The sequence below is a fragment of the Ursus americanus genome, chromosome 25, assembly GCF_024610735.1.
Source record: "Ursus americanus isolate L20-20 chromosome 25, mUrsAme1.1.p, whole genome shotgun sequence".
Lineage (NCBI taxonomy): Eukaryota > Metazoa > Chordata > Mammalia > Carnivora > Ursidae > Ursus > Ursus americanus.
In genome coordinates, this window is record NC_142151.1 from 44522806 (window position 1) to 44542717 (window position 19912).

At 45.4% G+C, this 19912-nt stretch overlaps 1 pseudogene; it reads left to right on the forward strand.

The window, feature by feature from the left end:
- Nucleotides 1-16796: 16796 nt before the first annotated feature.
- On the forward strand, nucleotides 16797-18908 carry LOC123794561 (cationic amino acid transporter 3 pseudogene; annotated as a pseudogene).
- Nucleotides 18909-19912: the final 1004 nt, after the last annotated feature.

The window sequence follows — 19912 nt, forward strand, 5'->3', positions numbered from 1 at the left end:
AAAGGGGGACAATGGATTCTTCCAAGTAATATTCAAACAGAATATAGCACAAAGTAAGATTATAGGTGGAAAAATGCCTGGTAAGTGATCCATTTGGTGAGATTGTTCTCAGAACACTCCTGGGAGATAAGTTTGGATATTTATTTTCTTTCTTATGAGCTGAATTTGGTTACTTCAACTTTAGCATGGGGGGGAGGGGCAAAGGGAGAGGGAGAGAAAGAATCTCAGGCTCCGTGCCCAGCGCAGTGGCTGACACAGGGCCGGGTGGATCCCAGGACCCCAAGACCACGACCCTCGCTGAAACCAAGAGTCAGAGGCCCAACCAACTGAGCCATTCAGGCGCCCCTACTTCAGCTTTCTTTCCAACCTTTCAGGGAAACTGTCCGAACTTTACTTATCTTTCCCCAGGGGAGAAGTAACACTGAAATGATTTCTCTATTCCTTTTCTGCACAGACCAAGACTGAGAATTATTGTTATATTTTAGTGTCTAGATCTGTACTAATATCTGTAGCAAATATTTAACTGGATCTGTATAGTTGGGCAAACTGGATTTACTGGTTCAACGCGTGGTGGAGTTTGTTTTGTGTTTTTGGTGGGGGTCATGGAAGAAAGGCCAAAAAAAGGCTCTATTTATTGGCTCATGGCCCAAACTGAAGATGTAGCTGGAACTGATGTTTTCCTGGCAAACATTTATACAAAATACTGCGTTGGGGTAAATGCCACCTCTTCTAAGCAGCCTTCTCAGGCTGACCCACAGTGACCAGAAGATATTCCCTAGTCTTGCCAACACTGGAAAATGAGGTCTTTGCTACTCTAACTTTCCATCAACTATGAAGCCATCTGGGATCTTGACATGCCCTCTCCTTGACTATTCATTTCTGATTTAGGAATATCCTTTCCGGTTCATAGTTTATTTATCTTTTACTTATTTTGGCAGGTGGAGAAGTATTCCTTCAGGAGAGGGCAGTATCCAGGAAATGCCCTTAATTTTAAGTTTCCAGAGGGAGTTCTCTGTTTGCCACCAATGTCTTGCACAGTATGTAAATGAGTGCCTGGTGATTTGGGAGTGACGGTGGTGATGTTAATAATGAAGGGGAAGAAAAATGTGGCTTTTGCTTGAATTCTTTTGCACAAAGAATCACTGTGGTGCCTGCATTTTCTAATTTGGAATTTGCCTTTATATTCATTTACACTTAGTTGAAATCTGATCTTCAATAGATTGAATCCAGCCTTTCTCACTTAGAAACTTTTTATGGTTTCTACTTGAGGGAATCATCCAATTTCTCAGTTGAGGCCCAACCCAAACTCCACAGAATCCATCTGTGTAGTGATTTACAGACAGTACAGGAAAAGTGGTAGCACATGCAGCAAATCCTTTTCTCTGGGAGCTTACAAGACGCGGGCATTTCGTGGATACTTCTCTCTACTGAAACAAGTGACATCCTGTTCTGCACACTGTTCGGTCGTTTGACTATTGTCCACTCCCCCCTTCTGCAGGCTAGCCTTACACGTAGTTATCACAGTTTGAGTTGCCTAATGCCAAAGCATTAGGTGACTTATTTTCCAAATTAAGTAAGGCAGTGGAAGTAATAAACTCTGTGTTGTCTGTCTGTTCCATTGTCGCACATCACGGGGATGACACTGGAGCGAATCATAAATGTCACAGATGATGCACTTGGTCTCAGCCAACTTGGGTTATTTCCTTTGTACTTTCACTCCATTGTGGTGAGAGAGATTTGTAGAGAGAGAGTTCTGATTTTAGATTGTTGACCCACCAAGCAGGGCTGTAAAGTCTGGGGTATTTCCTTGGTGGTGGCCAGGTAAGTCTTTGTGACTCAGGCTTTCGCTGGTGGAGGAAAGGCAAGCTGAGAGTGTCATCAGGCAGGAGCTCATCACCTACTACTCCTGCCCTCTTCCCTAACTGGGTGTTCTCCCAGTGCAGAGTTCTAGGCCAGTGAGATCTGCCGCTGGGTATTCATGAGGAAAGAGCAGGGGTCAAGAGGAGCAAACTGGAGAGCTCAGATATTTCTCTGTAGGTGTGGCCAGAGAAGCTTCCGGAAGGAGGGTCATGTAGAGCAGGGTTTGGAAAGAGCAGGTTCTAGGCAGAGACCGACAGTCTTGTGTGAGAGCTGATGTTAACGCCAACAAGATGTGCATGTGTGGGGAAAGATTTGTCCTGTTCAAGCAGGAGCCACAGAAAAGGTTGTAGTAAGAGTACGTGGTAGAAGAACAGTGAAAAGCAAGCCTTGGAAATGCAATCTTAGAAGTTTGGATTTAACAGAGAGCAGGAAACGCAGGTCTGGTTGCGGGGGAGGGAGAGAAGTAGGGAGAAGGGGAGAGAGAGTCTTTTAAGACTTGAGGAAAGTGTCATTTTCCAGAAGGAGGGTAGAGGGCACTCACACTTCAGTTATCTGCTGCAATGCAGTAGTCCGGGAGAATGTGATTTAGGGCTTTATCCTGCTTCAAGGAAGGGCAGCACCGTCTGATGGCTGCTTGGGTGAATCTGAGTGAGAGCTGAAAGATCTCATTTTTAGAGTTTCTGCTTTTATGGACCGGGAAGGTGGGCCAGGAAGTATGGCAGGAGGCTGGCCCTGGATATGCAGTTATTCACAAACTATAGGAACCTGCTAGACAAGGTGCTACGTGTCTAAGTGACTTCATGTCAGCTGAATTGAATTGAAGGCTAGGTTGGTGATCCCCAAATATCTGAAACCAATGATTTCAGTTGGAATTCCTTAGATTTAATCCACATTTTAATGCAATTTCCCTGAATAAAGTCAGGGTCTTTAGAAGCTGCTTTGTCGATGCTCTTGTTTTTGGACATATTTGGGGTTTTCTTCTTTTTGAAATTAAAATAGAAAGGCAATCCTTTATCTTCTGTTTTGATCTTCCTATACTAATAGCATGTTCAGAATACCCATTATTCCTTATCTCAAGTCCATATTTCTTTTTTTTTTTTTAAGATTTTATTTATTTATTTGACAGAGATAGACAGTCAGAGAGAGAGGGAACACAAGCAGGGGGAGTGGGAGAGGAAGAAGCAGGCTTCTAGTGGAGGAGCCTGATGTGGGGCTCCATCCCATAACGCTGGGATCACGCCCTGAGCCGAAGGCAGATACCTAACGACTGCGCCACCCAGGCGCCCCTCAAGTCCATATTTCTTAATAACCTTAAAAAAATAATGAGATCCAGAAAAGACAGAGAGGTCTGGATTGATATCTCATGTCCATTGGTCTTTGTGCTTATTTCCACGGATGATTAATAAATATTAACAATGCTGTAGATGCTGTGAGTTCAGAGCTGGTCAGAGACACGTGTCACAATGGGGAACACCAATGCTCATTTTTTATATTCTACTGGGTCAGGTCTCTGGTTGTCAACAACAACCAAACCAGAATGATCCATCTGACAGAGCTCAAGTCCTTTTTCCCAGCATCATCGTGAAGTTTTAGCGCTGGAATGGGGTAATCGTATTTTGGAGTGACTGGCAAGCTGACATTTTTCTGGTACTGGGTTCTTCTGGGTTAAGGATAAAGAGGGGATTGCCATTCTCTGGCAAACATTCCCAGTCTGCTTCTGATTGGCAGCCAAGTCTGGGGAGCAAATGGCCAAGTGAATTAGGAAGCTTAAAAAGATGTGTTGTTTAACCATCCTCATTAAATTGGCACCGTCTGCCTTCCTACTCTCCTTTGTCCCAGTTGGGGCTGTCCTTTGTGACAGATGTTTCTTAACGGTGTGTGCCAGCAACATCTGGAAGTCTTGGGTGACGGCTGAGGTTTGGGAAGGCCAAACCTGGAGGTTTTTAGGTTTCCAGGGAAATTGCAGTCATCTTCCTGCTATAGCACTCCCGTTTTTAGAAATATCAGCTCCCCATCCCCATTTTCCTTGTGCAATGAGAATGAAGGCTTTGTTTCCTTCTCTAGCACTTCCTGACCCCACTGAGGATTTTTTTTTTCTTCTCAAGAATGAGATAGTCACTAGAAAAGATTTGGGATGGAATGATGAATGACTAGGATGATGAAAGAAGTCTCAGGTGGGTGACATATTTGGCATCTAGAGATCTATTATCTTATATTTCTACTAAAAGCCAAGCAAAAGGAGATGGGTTAAAGTTGTGGGTAGGAATTATAGTTAGCTATAAAATCATATCTGGGAACTATTGGAATAGCTATGAGGATGCTTTGGAATCTTCTTTGGCATCTAAAAATATAGTCTGAAAAAAAAAATAAAATAGAAATATAGTCTGGAGACATTTTGGCCCTAGACTAGTTAGGATTTTACCTTTTTTTTTTTTTTTTAAAGTAATCTCTACATTCAGTGTGGGGCTTGAACTCAAGGCCCTGAGATCAAGAGTCAGATGTTCTACTGAAGGACCCAGCCAGGCACCCTCCCCCCCACCTCTAGATTGGGTTAAGATTTTAGCAGGTCATGGTTAGATGGAGCTTTCAGATTTCATGATCCCTCTACATCTAGCTCTGGCCCATGAGTATCTATTTGGGATGAAAGGGAAGACATCGGCAGAGGGTGACCTGGGCTCAAAGATAAAAACTGGCTCAAAGACTCCTTTAATGTCCATGCTCTAGAGTCTTGACTCTTTGTGGAGGGAAGGTGCTGCAGTAGAAAGAACATGGTCTTTGAAGTAACAAAGAACCAAGTTCAAATTCTAGCTCTTCTTTTTACTGGCTATATGAGCTTAGGACAGTTTTCTCACCTCTCATTCTGTAAAGTGGAATAATAATATTTCATTGGATTGTTAAACAAAACATATGTGCATTTCTTACAGCTCAACAAATTCTGGTTCTCTTTCACCCCTCCTTCCATGTACCCCTGATTCTTGCGCATGTACCTGGTTCCCTATTTGCAAGATACCATTTTTCTCTGCCTTTAGTTTCTGCACATGTTCCGCGATGCCTCTTAGAGTCCAAGCCTAGGGCCCTGAAATATTAATTTGTGTTAGTCCCACAAAATGACAATAACAGTATGTAGTTTTTATAACTGTACTAACATGAGCCAAGGTTGTGGTTTCTTTCCAGGCATTTTTGCTTACTGACAATTTTGGTTGTAAATCAAAGACAAAGGAGTTCTATCCTCCCACCCACTCCTCTGATCTAAAGTTCCTAATTCTGGGTAGGATTTTGTTCCAACCAAAAGTGATGGCATGCTGGTTTATAAATGTCATTCAGGGAATGAGAATCCATAACCTTTAGTACTGGGACATTCTTGTTTTCCTCCTAACTTTTTCATCTGAGAAATATGAAACCTATGGAAAGTTACAAGAACAGTTATAATTTACATCCATTTATCTTTCACCAGGATTGCTTGTTAATATTTTGCCACATTTGCATGCTCCCTTCAGTGTGTGTGTCTGTGTTAATGTATATATGAAATATGGTCCATATTCAAAGTTTACTAATTGTCCAATTTTTTTGAAATAGTAGAATGTTTCTCCCTGATCCAGGTGCAATCCAGGGTTCTGCATTATATCTCATCGTCGTGTCTCTCGATTCTCCTTTAATCTGCAACCTATCATTCCTGACACTGACAGTTTTGAATGGCATAGGTCAGTTGTTTTATAGAAAGTCAGCTTTCTGTAGAAAGTTGTTTTGTAGAAGGATCATTTTTTTTCATCAGATTCAGGTTACACATTTTGGGCAGAAATATTATATAAGAGCATTCTTTTTTAAAAAAAAGATTCTATTTATTTACTTGAGCGAGAACGAGAGAGAGAGCACAGAGGGAAAGTGAAAGGGAGAAGCAGACTCCCCACTGAGCAAAGAGCCCAACGTGGGGCTCGATCCCAGGGCTCGATCCCAGGAGCCTGAGATCATGATTTGGGCTGAAGGCAGATGCGTCACTGACTGAGCCACCCAGGGGCCCCTATATAAAAACTTTTTTTTTTGTAAGATTTTATTTATTTGACAGAAAGAGAGCACAAGCAGGGGGAGCAGCAGGCAATGGGAGAGGGAGAAGCAGGCCCCCCATGGAGGAGGGAGCCCAATGCAGGGCTTGATCCCAGGACCCCAGGATCATGACCTGAGCCACAGGCAGATGCTTAACCGACTGAGCCACCTAGGTGCCCCTATATAAGAACATTCTTTTTCTTTTCTTTTCTTTTTTTTTTTAAAGATTTTATTTATTTGACAGAGAGAGACAGCCAGCGAGAGAGGGAACACAAGCAGGGGGAGTGGGAGAGGAAGAAGCAGGCTCCCAACGGAGGAGCCTGATGTGGGGTTCGATCCCAGGACTCTGGGATCACGCCCTGAGCCGAAGGCAGACGCCTAACGACTGAGCCACCCAGGCGCCCCTATAAGAACATTCTTAAAGACAATGAATGGCATGTCAGCAGGGAACAGGTCTTCCTCCCCATTGTGTTTGTAGGGTTAAGGACAAGGACTGGCATTTAGAAGGTGCTTAATATTTATTCAATGAATGACTGAATGAATGACCTAAAACTTTCCCTGCTATCTAGGTGTATTATTTTTGTACTTGAGGAGAGGAGGAAGAGCCGCCTTCTCCTTTTTTTAGTCCCACTTTTTAAAAACATGTTTGAAGGCTTAAGGGTAAACTAAGAGCTCTGTAATGAGCCCACAGAGATGGGAAATGAGTTGGGGACTATGACGTGAGGCAAACTCCGGAGTCTCTTTACCCTGGGGGACGAGCGGTGATCATACTACGTTGAGACTGGAGGATGAATAAGGCGGTCCTCAGATGGAAAGAAAAACAGCACGCAGAACCTAGGAGTACATGGCCTGTTCCCTTGCTGAAAGAAATTAGTTATTTAGGTTTCTAGGTTTTACTATACTTCCCTCCCTTAACCCCCATTTGAATCCTAAGAATGCCATGGTGAAAATTGATTTCTGTCCCTCCTCCTTTCCCAGCGGGGACAACCCCATAATTCTCTCCTTCTCTAACCTCCATTTCCCTCCCTAACCGACACACACAAGTGTGTATTTTCTAACATTTATAAACGGTGGTTGGGCGGCCATTCTCTCCAGATTATTTATTGTTGAGAAAATCTATAACTCCTTGGACTTCTCATTTTGATGTAGAAGCTTTCATCCCTGTCGCCCGGGGGAAGCAGGGTTATGAGAGGTACTCTGCCTCTCAGAAATGTGTTTTCAGGCTTCCCTTTGGGGCCCTTTCTCTCTCCAGCTCTGATCATCTCAGACATTTCTGACAGTCCTTCCTGAGGCATCTGGGGCTTGGGACTGGATTCATCTATTTAATTCTGCAAGGATTGCAAGTGCCTGATCCACATGGTTCCTGCCCCCTTTCTAAGAGTCTCCCTACCCCTGTCTTTGCAGTCCCGTATTTCACCAGGTTCCAGAAAGAGCGCCCTTTATCTCCATGTCAGCTCTTGATTATCCACAGCAATGGTGGGAATAACCTAAAATAGTGAATGATACTAAAATGACTTTGGTTTGATTTTTAAGTGATTGAATCCTGCCTAGAGATAATCCATAACGTGAACAGTTTCAACGAAAGCAGTCCATCAGGTTAGTCCATCATGTCCATCATAGGGGGCTGTATGGCAGCTCATCTTTGGCATTTAGAGAGGGGGCAGACGCAAGAACACGGCTTGTTCAACCCTAACTGTGTTGTCAGAAGCACCAGACATCTATTGAGGTCTCTGCAAAACTTGTCTCCATGCCTTGTTTTCAAACTCCGGACGAGGCCTTTCCTTAGTTTGAGAACCCGATACTTAGTCCGAAGAACATGAAAATCAGTAGCCAACATATGAAACTATCACCTTTTCTAGGGTTTCCATCATACCCAGAGTAAAAGCCAAAGTCCTCGTAGTGATTCTCAGACCCTACATGAAGGATCTGGCTTCCTCCTTTCTCTCTGACCTCATCCCCTACTGCTTCCCGCTCACTCACTCTGTCCTGGCCCCACAGGCCTTCCTTGTTATACCTCAAAAATAGCCAAGTACCACTTCACACCCATGGGTTGGTGACTATTAAAGAAACACAAGATAACGAGTGTTGGTGAGGATGTGGAGAAATCGGGATGCTTGTGCATTGCTGGTGGGAGTGCAAAATGGTACAGCTGTTGTGGAAAACAGCACAGTGATTTCTCAGAAAATTAAATATACAATTATCATGCGATCCAGCAATCCCACTTCTGGGTATATTTCCCTCAGAATTGAAAGCAGGGACTCAAAAAGGTATTTGTATGCCCATATGCAGAACCCGCATAACCCATGTGCCCATCGGTGGATGAATGATAAACAAGATGTGGTGCGTACCTGCAATGGAATATTATTCCAGCTGGTACAACAGGGATGAACCTTGAAGACATCATGCTGAGTGAAAGAAGCTGGGCACAAAAGGCCGATATCGTATGATTCCACTTACATGAGGTACCTAGAGTAGTTCCATTCATAAAGACAGAAAGTTGGACGGTGGTTGCCAGGGGCTGCGGGGAGGGAAGAATGGGGAGTCACTGTTTAATGGGTACAGAGTTTCAGCTGAGGAAGACGAACAAGTTCTAGAGCTGGATGCTGGTGACGGTTGTACAATAGCGTGTGTGCGAGGCTGTCTTGGACCACCCATCTTAAAATCACAACACCCACTTCGAGCACATCCCAGCCTTTTCTTGCTTTACATTTCTCTGCAGCACTGACCACAGATCCGACACGATCTACATCCTTATTACTTGTTTACGGTCTGCTTCCTCCTGCAGGAATGTAAGCAACTCAAGTGGAGGGATTTTTGTGTTTTTCTTTGCCTTATAGCAGTTTGAATAATTGGGGACCGGTATATTTGTTGAATGAATAAATGAATGACTGCAATTAGACACACACATACACACACACACACACACTTCTAGACAAGGCACAAACAGAAAGAGAAAATGGGAAGATTGCATTTTTCCATTGGCTTTGTTAACGAATTCCTTCTACCCTAGGGTATGAGACTCAGCCCCAGCGTTCATGGAGGCTTTTGCTCTGTTTACTCTTTTGTCTGTATTCTGAACTGTCTCCGCTTTGGAAGTATGAGCGTACTATGTACATCACACTTGCTATTATTTCAAGCTCTTGGCCTGAACTCAAAGCCTCTACTCTTGTATTCCTAACTGCCCTCTTCCAGAGTTGCAGGGCTGCTTGAACGAGGACTTGGGAAACTCTTGGAAAGCTCCGCTATCCAGAAAACTTTATACTTGTTTGTATAAACTGGTTTGATTGGCTCTGGAGTTTGTATTCTCTGGACATTTTAAGGTGAATGAGAGAATTTATATAATTTGGGATCAGAGAAGTATCTGTGTTTGGATAGAAAGAGATTGATATAATCTCTGGAGATGTTGTGTTTCAAGTCCTCTACTCTGAAACTTTGAGCACCTGAAAATAACTATTGAACAGCCTCATTAGCCTTCCTCTCAAGTCTTTACCAAACTTCTAGCAAAGCAACTGGTATCCAAACTATATTTGAAGCCATTCGGGAGGAGCCGCAAGGCCAACTTCCTCACTGGGAGGAGGGTTAACACCCAACCAGGGGAACCAGTGGAACGTACTGCCTTGGAAAAATGTTTTGAAAAAGAAAGGTCCAGAGTGAGGGCAGTACCCTTCTTGGAGACGGGGGAGTGAACACAGTGACCTCCAGGATGGAGGAGAGTGGGTGGGGCTGGCTGGGAAAGCAAGACAGCCTGCAATTTAGTGGGTGGATTGTTGGATTTGACAGGAGTTCTTCTTGGCGACTTGGGATGGAACTTTTGTTCTGGAGTTTGGAATGAGCTCAGAGACCGAGAGAAGCATGGGGAGGAGGAGGGAGGGAAGAGGGGGAGCTGGGGGCATTATGGAATTCATACAAGCTGGCTTCATGTTCCCTGGCCTCTCTCTGCATTTCTTTAAGTACCTCCTCTGGGAGAGACTGTTTCCTAATTAAACTGAGATTCACAGACCCAGGGCCCTCATTAGGAAATGTCCTCAGGAAATGCTCTTGAAATAGATGATTGTGCATGTTCCAGTCTCCTGTTTCCACCTCTCTTTGGCCCTTTTTCTCCTTCCAAAAAATGAAAAAATTAAAAAAAATCCTACTTCTAGGAATCTCAAGATATAGGAGTCAATTCATACCTCTATATATTCATATCCTCTGTCCTAAATGCTTCTTTTGGTTGCTTGGTACAATTATGAGGAGATCCTTGTCCTGGGTAGTGGGGGTTTGGGGTGGGAGTGTGGAATACAAACGGAGGAGGTATGTGGACCCTGGCCCTGCCCTCTGGAAGCTTTTAGACTGTAAAGGAATTTAAGTGACACACCCAGGACAGCACCAGACAGAAAGGGGGAATTACTTACAGCTGAGCACCAGGACAGACTGTAAGCGCTGGCAGGGAGGGAAGGAAGGAAGGAGATGGGGGATCAGTCCGGATGTCTTTGGAAAGGCTTCCTAGATGTGGAGGGGAGATTGTAGAATAGGGTTGAGAAGAGCTAGGGGGTCAAGACTGGACAGAAAGCAGTGAGGAAGGTGTCCTTGGCAGGGCGGGGAACTTACCCAGGTGAAAACCTGGTCCCAGGAAAGGTAAGTCAGGATGCGAGGAGCTGAGTTAGGAAGGAGGTGATGGGCCCGAGAGAAGGGGGAGAATTAGGATGGGGCTCTGACAGCGGGGTCAAAGAGTCTGGACTGAATAGAAACCATTGGAATAATTACAGATTATTACATGGAGAAAGGGCATTTCTGAACATGGCGTTTGAGGGTGATGTTTCTCTGTATTGTTATAAGCTGGATTGCAGGTAGACTTTCTCAGGATTCCCAATCATGGGCTTGGTTTTTCCTCTGTAGGTTTGGTTGTTCATTTGTTTGCTCTGCCTGCTTCTGTTGGGGTCATAAAATATGATTATTTAATTCCCATGTGTTTTGTTCTTTGGGTTTCTTCTCTGGTATCTTCCCACTTTGTCTGTAGGCCCATTTTCACTCATCTTCAGTACAAGTGGGACGAGCCCAAGGACCACCCTGCGTAACAGAGTTGAGGGAGACAGAAATTATCAAAAGCGTCTCCCACCCTGCCGTTTGGTTTGGTCCCCCTCTGAGATCCTCGCCGGGGTCCATGGATGGACTTCAGGAGCATGTATGACTTTTTTTTTTTTTTTTTTTTTTTGAGGTGAGCGACGTCGGAGGAGTCTGTGGTTCAACAAATGTGAAGAACTACTATTGTGCTCTTTGTTGGGAGGTGGGTGGCTGAGGATGGTTCCCCAGAGAGAGAACCGTGGCGGAAGCATCCTTAGTGGCAATTACAGGAGCCTCCAGAAATGGTTGAAGGGGCTGACGGAGAAAGAGGAGTTGGGAAAAGGGACATGGGTTCAGAGGGAACTAGTGGGGGGGTGCCCCATCTTCCCTTGTTCTCCACTCTCTTTCTTGCAGGTGTTCCTTCTTTGCACACTCCACATCCTGACAATTGCAGGATTCTGGGTCCCCTTCAGTTTAAATCTATGGAGCGTCTGCCAGTTATCAGGCTCTGTTCCAGGTACTCTCACGACATCATCTCCTGCAACTCCTTTGTCGAGCCCTCAGGGCCCGGCGTGGGGTCGCTTCCCTCTCTCAGCTGTGGTGTGTTGCATCATCGCTTCTTATCAGGCCCCTTTTCAATGCATTTTCTTTTTTCCTTTCATTTTTATCTCTTTTCTCATTTCCCCTCCTCACTGGAGGCACTTGCTTAGTGTATTTAACAAGTGCTCCTCCAATCCATGCTTTATATGTGTATTTATTTATATTTTTAGAAAGATTTTATTTATTTGAGAGAGAGAGAGAAAGAGAGAGAGAGAGCAGGGGGGAGGGGCACAGGGAGAACGAGAGAGAGTCTCAAGCAGGCTCTGTGCTGAGCGTGGAGCCTGATGCAGGGCTCGGTCCCAGAACCCTGAGATCATGATCTGAGCCGAAACCAGGAGTCAGACGCTTACCTGACTGTGCCACCCAGGCGCCCCTATATCTGTAGTTAGTTACACTCATCCATTCAACAAATACACAGTGGCACCTGTGTCAGGTGCAGTTGTAGGTACGGGGAGTACAACCAGGAGCAAAATAACAAAAAAGTTCTGCTTTTTTACATTCTGTTGGAGTGGAGCTTACATTCTGTTGGAGTGAGACAAATCATGAACAAATAAATAGGTAAAACAAAGAGTACCTTAAATAGTGATAACTGCTATGGAAAAACAAAAAAGCAGCGCAGGGGGTTAAGGTCCGTTGTGGGTAATCAGGAGCAGACGGAAGTTTTCTATGGGGTGATTAAGAAAGGCTTGCTACACAGGTACTGTTTCACCAAATGCAGTTAAGGGAGCAATCATGTGGCTCTCCGGGGTGGAAGTGGTCCATTTGTAGGGGACGGCAAGGACAAAGGCCCTGAGGTAGGATCTTGCCTGGTACGTTAGGAGGCCAGAATGGTTAGAAGGCCAGTGGCTAGAGAACAATGAATGGGAAGACAGAGAAGCAGGAGGCTGAGAGGTACCTTGATCAAGTGCAAATTCTGTAGGACTTGCAAGCCATCGTAAATGCAGACTTTGGCTTCTACTCTGAATAACAAAGGGACACCAGTGGAAGGTTTTAAGCAGAGGGATGGCATGACATTTTCAGCAGACATATGTGTATCCTTGACAAACGTACAGCATTTTGGGGTTGCTCTTAAAATAAGTGGCATTGCGCCATACCCCTCACCCTGCTTTTGCTTTTCCTATGGAACATTGTTTCTGAGATCTACCCATGTTGCCATCTGTAAATCTACTTTATTATTTCCGACTACTGTGAGTTACTCCATTGTGCACATACAGCACATTATACTTATAAATTCCTCTAGTAACAGATGCTGGCATAGCTTCCAGCCTCTTGCGACCACAAACAGTCTTGTGATGGACGTGCTCGTATGGGTCTCCTTATGGACTCAGGACAGTTTCCTTGGGGTAGGTACCTAGGAGAGGGATTGTGGGTGGGAGGGTTACTTTGTATCTTCTCATTGAATTCTCATATTGATTCAGTAAAGGAAGTAAAATGAGTTTCCTTAAGGACAAGGAAACTGAGGTTTAGAGAGATTGAGCAAATTACCCAAGTTTATATAATGAAGGGAAAGAGTCAGGGCTCGAATCCAAAAATTTTGACATAATGGTCTTTGCTCTTACCACTTTGTACCCAGCACTGCCTCTTCTAGAAATAAGATGAGGCACCTGTAGACAAAGATAGTATTATTATTATTATATTGGAGCCTTGTAGTTTTCTTTTCTTTTTTGACTTCTGTTTTTTTTTTTTTTTAATTTTAAGTAGGCTCCCTGCCCAAAGTGGGGCTTGAACTCACAACCCCTAGATCAAGGGTTGGAGGCTGTATCCACTGAGCCAGCCAGGGGCCTGAAGCCTTGCATTTTTCAGTGCTTGGTCTAACTCAGTCGGCCTAGGACCCCAGAGTGTTTATCACCAGCATATTTGAGGGTGTCTAATTAGAGGCCTTAGAATTTCAAGGCGAATTATATGGAATAAAACAGTTTTCATTTTCTCATGAGGGTTAGCCAACAGGTTTGAATTTTAGTGCATGATTTTGAGGCTGGACAATAATTTACAAAGATTAATTGCTTTTCAAAGTTTGGGGACTTTGGATCAGATGTTAACATTAAATATTAGGTAGATTATATTATGTGCACATGGTTTGCTAGGCGCTGAGCTGAGTACTTCCCAAGCATCATTTCACTTACTCCTCACAACAACCCTATGAGGTATTTACTTTCACTCCCGTTTGTGGAAACTAAAGCACTGAGAGGGGAGCTAATTTGTCCAGAGGTTGAATTATGATTTAAATCTGAACAGTCTACCTGCACAGCCGTGACTCCTAACTACTCAACTGGGCTGCCTTCCAGAGAAGGAAGCTTTTAGAACCTCTTCTCTTTGAAATGTAGGACAATTTCTTCTCAGTTGGGGTGGCTTAGAGCAGTCATGGGAAGCGAGGGGCTAGGTGGACAGGAGTCTCCAGAGGGAGAGGATCTGAAGTTTGACAATATTCCCCGGGTGTCTTCATTGGGCCTCCTTCTGTCCCCTGAGGCGAGCACCTCTGTCTTAGGGCATCCTGCTTAGATTATAGGTTCTGGACATGGTGCCTTCGAAAAAGTAGGGATTCTCTAACTGGGCGTGGGTGGTTGGTTGCCTATAACCCAAGGTAGCCCGATATTTTTAAAACAAGCGTCCTCAAAGGCAAACGATTCTTTATCACTTACGTGTGGCTTATACCTGGCACGAATGATCTGCGGTCAAGGTTTCATCACAGTCGGTTTTCCCTCCACACTTTTCATTTTGATTGCCTTCTACAAGGAAGGTAATACCATTTATATATTTACCTGAGTCAGGTTTATAAAGGTTGCTTGGTTACAAGGTATGTATCTCAAAGTCAAGTAGATAGGAATTCTGGATTATGTGCTCTTTTAGGTTTCTCTTCCCAGTTCGTACATTTGTTCAACAAATATTTATTGAGCACCCAACTCACAGGAGGAGGAGACGGGCAGCTGAACTGGAATTTTTTTTTTTTTTTTAGGTTTTATTTATTTATTTGAGAGAGAGAGAGCAAGCAGGGCGGGGGGAGAGGCAGAGGGAGAGGATCTCAAGCAGATCCCCACTGAGATCAAGGCTGAGCCGAAATCAAGAGTCAGACACTTAACTGACTGAGCCACCCAGGTGCCCCTGGGATTTTGATACATTAGGATCAAGTGGCACATGCGGGAAGCCCAGCTGCTATGAGAGCACATAGGAAGGGCAGCATAAGGATCAGGGGAGCCTTCCTGGGGAAGCAACTTCTGAGCAGGGGGATTGAAAGATAAGGAGGGCCTAGGTAAGCGAAGGGGGCTGAGAGGGCATTAGAGGCAAGGGACCAGAGTGAGTGTAGAATTTCATAGCTGGAGCAGGAACTGGGTAGGGGATGAGGCTAGAGGAATAAGCACGGGTCAGATTATGAAGGAAGGAAGGATTATAAAGGAAGGGCAGTGGGGAACCACTGAAGGGTTTGAAGTCTGAGGTAAGCGGGGGACACCTCAATCACATCTGTAGTGTAGAAGGCGGGGGACACCTCAATCACATTTGTAGTGTAGAAGGTTCCATGAGTTAAGAATTGGCGCTCCTGATCCATCTCGTGTGTCATGAGTAAATCAGAACACTGGAACTGGTAGGTGGCAAATAAGGAGTCTAGGTGGATTTGTAAATGGGGTCCCAATAACCCAAGGGTTTCTTTTGATAATCTGTAGAGAAGACTTTTCAATTTTGACTTGATTTTTCTGTCTTGAAAAACCCCTGACAACATTTCCTAAAATTCTCTCCAAACCAAAGCCTGAGTAGGGAAGAGAGTGGGGATTGCATGACATTGTTCTCTCTGTTCTCCACTACTCATTTCCGGGGCATTGCTGTGAATTGCTCATCCAAAGCCTTGCTCCCCATGAGGAGGGGACCATTTGAATAGCAGCAGGGGAGTAGGGGAAGGAGGAACCACACGCAGGGTTTGTTCATTAAGAAAATATATTTGGCATATTCAGACAATGGTTTGAGCGAGTTAAAAATAACTTCTCGTGAAAAATTAATAGGGAGTTATAAGTGAGTGTTTTAATACAAGCTCACAGAGCAGGGCAGCTTCTCCAGGTGGCTGGTGGCTGACATCACGGATGGTGCAGGGTGTTTATAGAGCATGGTGTGGCCAGCGAGGAGAGCCGTCTGCAGAAGTGAGCTCACCTTTCTCCCGGAACCCAGAGAGGGAGGAGACAGAGGAATTGTTTTGGTTGTGAGCGACTGAGCTAGGTGACTTATTTCTTTTCTCCCTTCCCATCACACTCTCATAACTGTGGACATAAAAATTGTAGTGAATTTTGCCTGGTTGCTTCGGGTGAAGTTTATTGAATGTCAGAATTCATAAAATGGTCTTTCTGGCTCTTCTCCCTTCTTAGTCATGGGCCTGGGGTTGGCTGCTGCACCCATTTCTCGGTGCTTCCTTACCCGACAGCCTATTCCTCCCCTTCTGGCATGCAGTTACGAGGGCCCTGACCCTTTCCCCTCTTCCTCTCTTCTCACAGCACCCCTGTGGGCCTGGGTGGGTAAGGTGAAGGGTTCGACTGTACTTCCTTGGCTCTCAGTACAGCTAAATGGTTGATGCAGAAGGAGGAGGAAGGGGGCCAAAGTGCCATCTGATCTTGGCTAGCTGATTTGGGGGCTAAGGGTTTTAAGACTGGGGGACCAATATTTGTATTTTAAACTCAGATGATATTTAAAAAATGGGTCTGTAATTGCAATGAGGCCCTCTAGGCCGTGAATTAATGTGTCATAACTCACGCCCAAGCACTGCGCAAACATCCCGCGTGTGAATTATTGCACAATAAATTCATGCCCTGTTGTGTCTTACAGCTTAATTAGTACATGAAGCTACATGAGTTAGACGAACCCAAATGGGATTATGTCATGTGGTGCGTAAAAAAGCGGAATGTTGGGAGGTATTTGGCACTTTATCTGGGGGGAAAGGAGAGCTGATTTTTTTCTGTAATGTCCTTTGGTGTCCATTTCTGTGATATTTGGGCTGCAACAGGTGACATGTGACTCCTGACCTTTGGTTGGTTGGTTGAATATGGGTTCAGTAAATATTTATTGTTTACTGTGTCTCCGGCATCATGGAGGGAGAGCACACATAAAATGAAATACGAAGCAGCAGCTTTGAAGCCTGAGCACTGAACTCCGCAGCCCCAACCCAACCCAGCCCCAACCGGGCTTAACTCAGCCTCACCAAACCCAATCGGAGACTCTGTGCCCCCTGGGCTTGCTACAGCGCTCTGATGCTAGAATCCTCTCTGATTTCAGCTAGAATGCTGTGCCAGGCACTTTGCAGATTTGGTAAAGAGCTGGTACGTAGACATACACTGGAGCAGTACGTGGCTAAGATTTCCCCTGCCAGAAGCCTGAGCACTCTGGATATAGTGGCCCTGGGTGTGGGCAGCACAGTGGGTGCAGGTGTGTATGTCCTGGCTGGCGAGGTGGCCAGTGATAAAGCAGGACCGTCCATTGTGATCTGCTTTTTGGTGGCCGCCCTGTCTTCTGTGTTGGCTGCTCTGTGCTATGCAGGGTTTAGTGCTCGGCTTCCCCAATCTGCTTCTGTCTGTCTCTCCCTGTGGGTGAGCTCTGGGCTTTCACCACTGGCTGGAACATTATCCTGTCCTATGTTACTGGTACGGCCAGTATGGCTTGGGCCTGGAGCCCAGCTTTTGACAACGTGATTGAGAACCAGATCTCTTGGACAGTGAGTGAGAGCGTTTCACTGTATGTTCCCTGCGTCCTTGCAGAATATCCAGACTTCTTTGCTGTGGGCCTGGTGGTGGTACTCACCGGATTGCTGGCTCTGAGGGCTAGTGAGTGTGTCTCCGTTACTACAGTGTTCATGGTGGTGAACCTTTTGGTTCTTGGTTTTGTCGTTATCTCTGGCTTCATTAAGGGGAAGCTGCACAGCTGGAAGCCCACAGAAGGGTCTACAGGATGACACATCTAGCCTCAGTGCCAAGTTGTGCAGCCCGGGCCCTCTGGGCTCTGGAGGATTTGTGCCTTTTGGCTTCAAGGCGATTCTCCGTGGAACAGCTACCTGTTTCTAAGCATTTACTGGTTTTGACAGCATTATTACCGCTGCCAAGAAGCCCAGAATCTAAAGCGTTCCATCCCTGTGGGCATTGTGATTTCAGTGTTCATCTGCTTTTTGGTGTATTTTGGTGTCTCTGCGGCCCTTATGCTCATGGTGCCTTATTACCAGTTTCAACCTGGGAGCTCCTTGCCTGAGGCATTTCTCCATATTGGCTGGGCCCCTGCTGGCTCTGTTGTGGCTGTTGGAGCACTCTGTGTTCTTTCTAGTGGCGTCTTTTTTTAAAATAATTTTTTATTTATTCATTTGAGACAGAGATACAGAGAGAGATACAGAGAGACAGAGCACAGGAGCAGTGGGGAGAAGCAGGGGGAAAGGCAGAGGGAGAGCGAGAAGCAGACTGCTCGTTGAGCAGGGAGCCTGACGTGGGACTCGATCCCAGGACCCTGAGATTGCGACCTGAGCCGAAGGTGGGTGCTCAACCCTCCGAGCCCCCCGGGCGCCCCTCTAGTGGCGTCTTGGACTCTGTGTTCCTCATTCATTGGATGATCTCTGTGATGGCGGATGATGGCCTCCTGGTTCGGTGTCCTTGCCAGGATGCACACCAGAACAGGGATCCGCGCTGTGGCCGCTGTGGCCTCGGGCATGATCCCGGCTCTCGTGACATTCCTCTTTGGCCTCACTGAGCTTGTGGACCTCATGTCGACGGGGACCCTGCTTACTTACTCCCTGGTGGCTACTGGTGTTCTCGTCGTCGAAGTGAAGGATGAAGAAAACGTAGCAGGGGCGCAGCGGGAGAAGGGACCTGCGGTGGAGAAGCTGACCCTGTGGGGACTCTTGTCCAGGCAGCCCTGCGTGCACGCCCCCCCCCCCCCCTCCGGCCGGGTTGTCTAGGTTTGCTCCCCGCTGCTTGCTCTGCTGCTATCTCTCTTCGGCCTGGCGCTGGCTCCGTGGCCGCTTCCGCTTTCTGGAGATCTAGCGCGGGTCACAGTGGTTGTGCTGCTGCTGGTGCTCATCGCTGGGGTCACTGGGGTCATCTGGAGACAGCCGCAGAGCCCCACTCCCCTTCCCTTTAAGGTCCCTGCTCTGCCTCTCCTCCCACCCCTGAGCATCTTCGTGAGTGTTCATGACGCAGATGGCAGCTGGCTCCTGGGCCCGAGTCGGTGTCTGCATGCTGACTGGGTTGGCTCTCTACTCTGGCTGTGGGATGCAGCATGCGTGGAGGATTAAACCCACTTCAGGGCGCAAACTGAGGACCTTGAACTCAGCAGTGCCAATACGTGTTCAATCTGACATCGTCACACCTGAATGCTGTCGGGTCTCCCTGCGCTGTGGGGGAGAGTACGCTTGAGTACGCAGAAAGCTAGGCCTCCCATGGAATGTTGGTGGGGAAACAGTGACAGAGCTCTGTGTTTATTGTGGAGTTAGGGATGTGTCTTTGCTCTTTCTCATCTTTTTTTTTTAAACTTGTCTACTTTTCAATTGTGTCTCCTTACTGGCTTTAAAAAATTATTATTAAAAGAAACCAGAAAAAAGTGTTTTTGTTTTCTTTGGGTAAATACCCACCAGTGGAATTACTGGATCATATGGTAATTCTATTTTTAATTTTTGAGGAACCTCCATACTGGCTCCACAGTGGCCACACCAACAGCCACCAACTTTGCATGATGGTTCCTTTTTCTCCTCATCCTCCCCAATACTTGTTATTTCTTGTCTTTTTTTTTTTTTTTTTTTAGCCATTCTGACAGGTGTAAAGCGGTATCTTGTTGTAGTTTTAAATTGCATTTCCCTGATGATGAACGATGCTGAGCATCTTTTCATGTGTCTGTGGGCCGTCTGTATGTCTTCTTTGGAAAAATGTCTTTCAGGTCCTCCTCTGCCCATTTTTAAATTGGATTGTTTGGTTTTTGGTGTTGTGTAAATTCCTTACGTATTTTGGATATTAACTCCTTAGATATATCCTTTGCAAATATCTTCTATTCAGTAGGTTGCCTTTTTGTTCTGTTGATGGTTTCCTTTGCTATGCAAAAGCTTTTCACTTTCACTAACTTGAAAAGATATATGCACCCCTATGTTTATTGCAGCATTATTCACAATAGCCAGGATATGGAAGCAAACCAGGTGTCCATCGTCAGATGAATGGAGAAGGAAGATGTGGTGTATATACACAATGAAATATTATTCAGCCACAAAAAAGAATGAGATCTTGCCACTTGTAACACCATGGATGGACTTAGAGGATATAACGCTAAGTGACATAAGTCAGTCAGAGAAAGACAAATACCATATGATTTCTACTCATATGTGGAATTTAAGAAATAGAACAAAAGAATAAATCAAAAAAGGAGACAAACA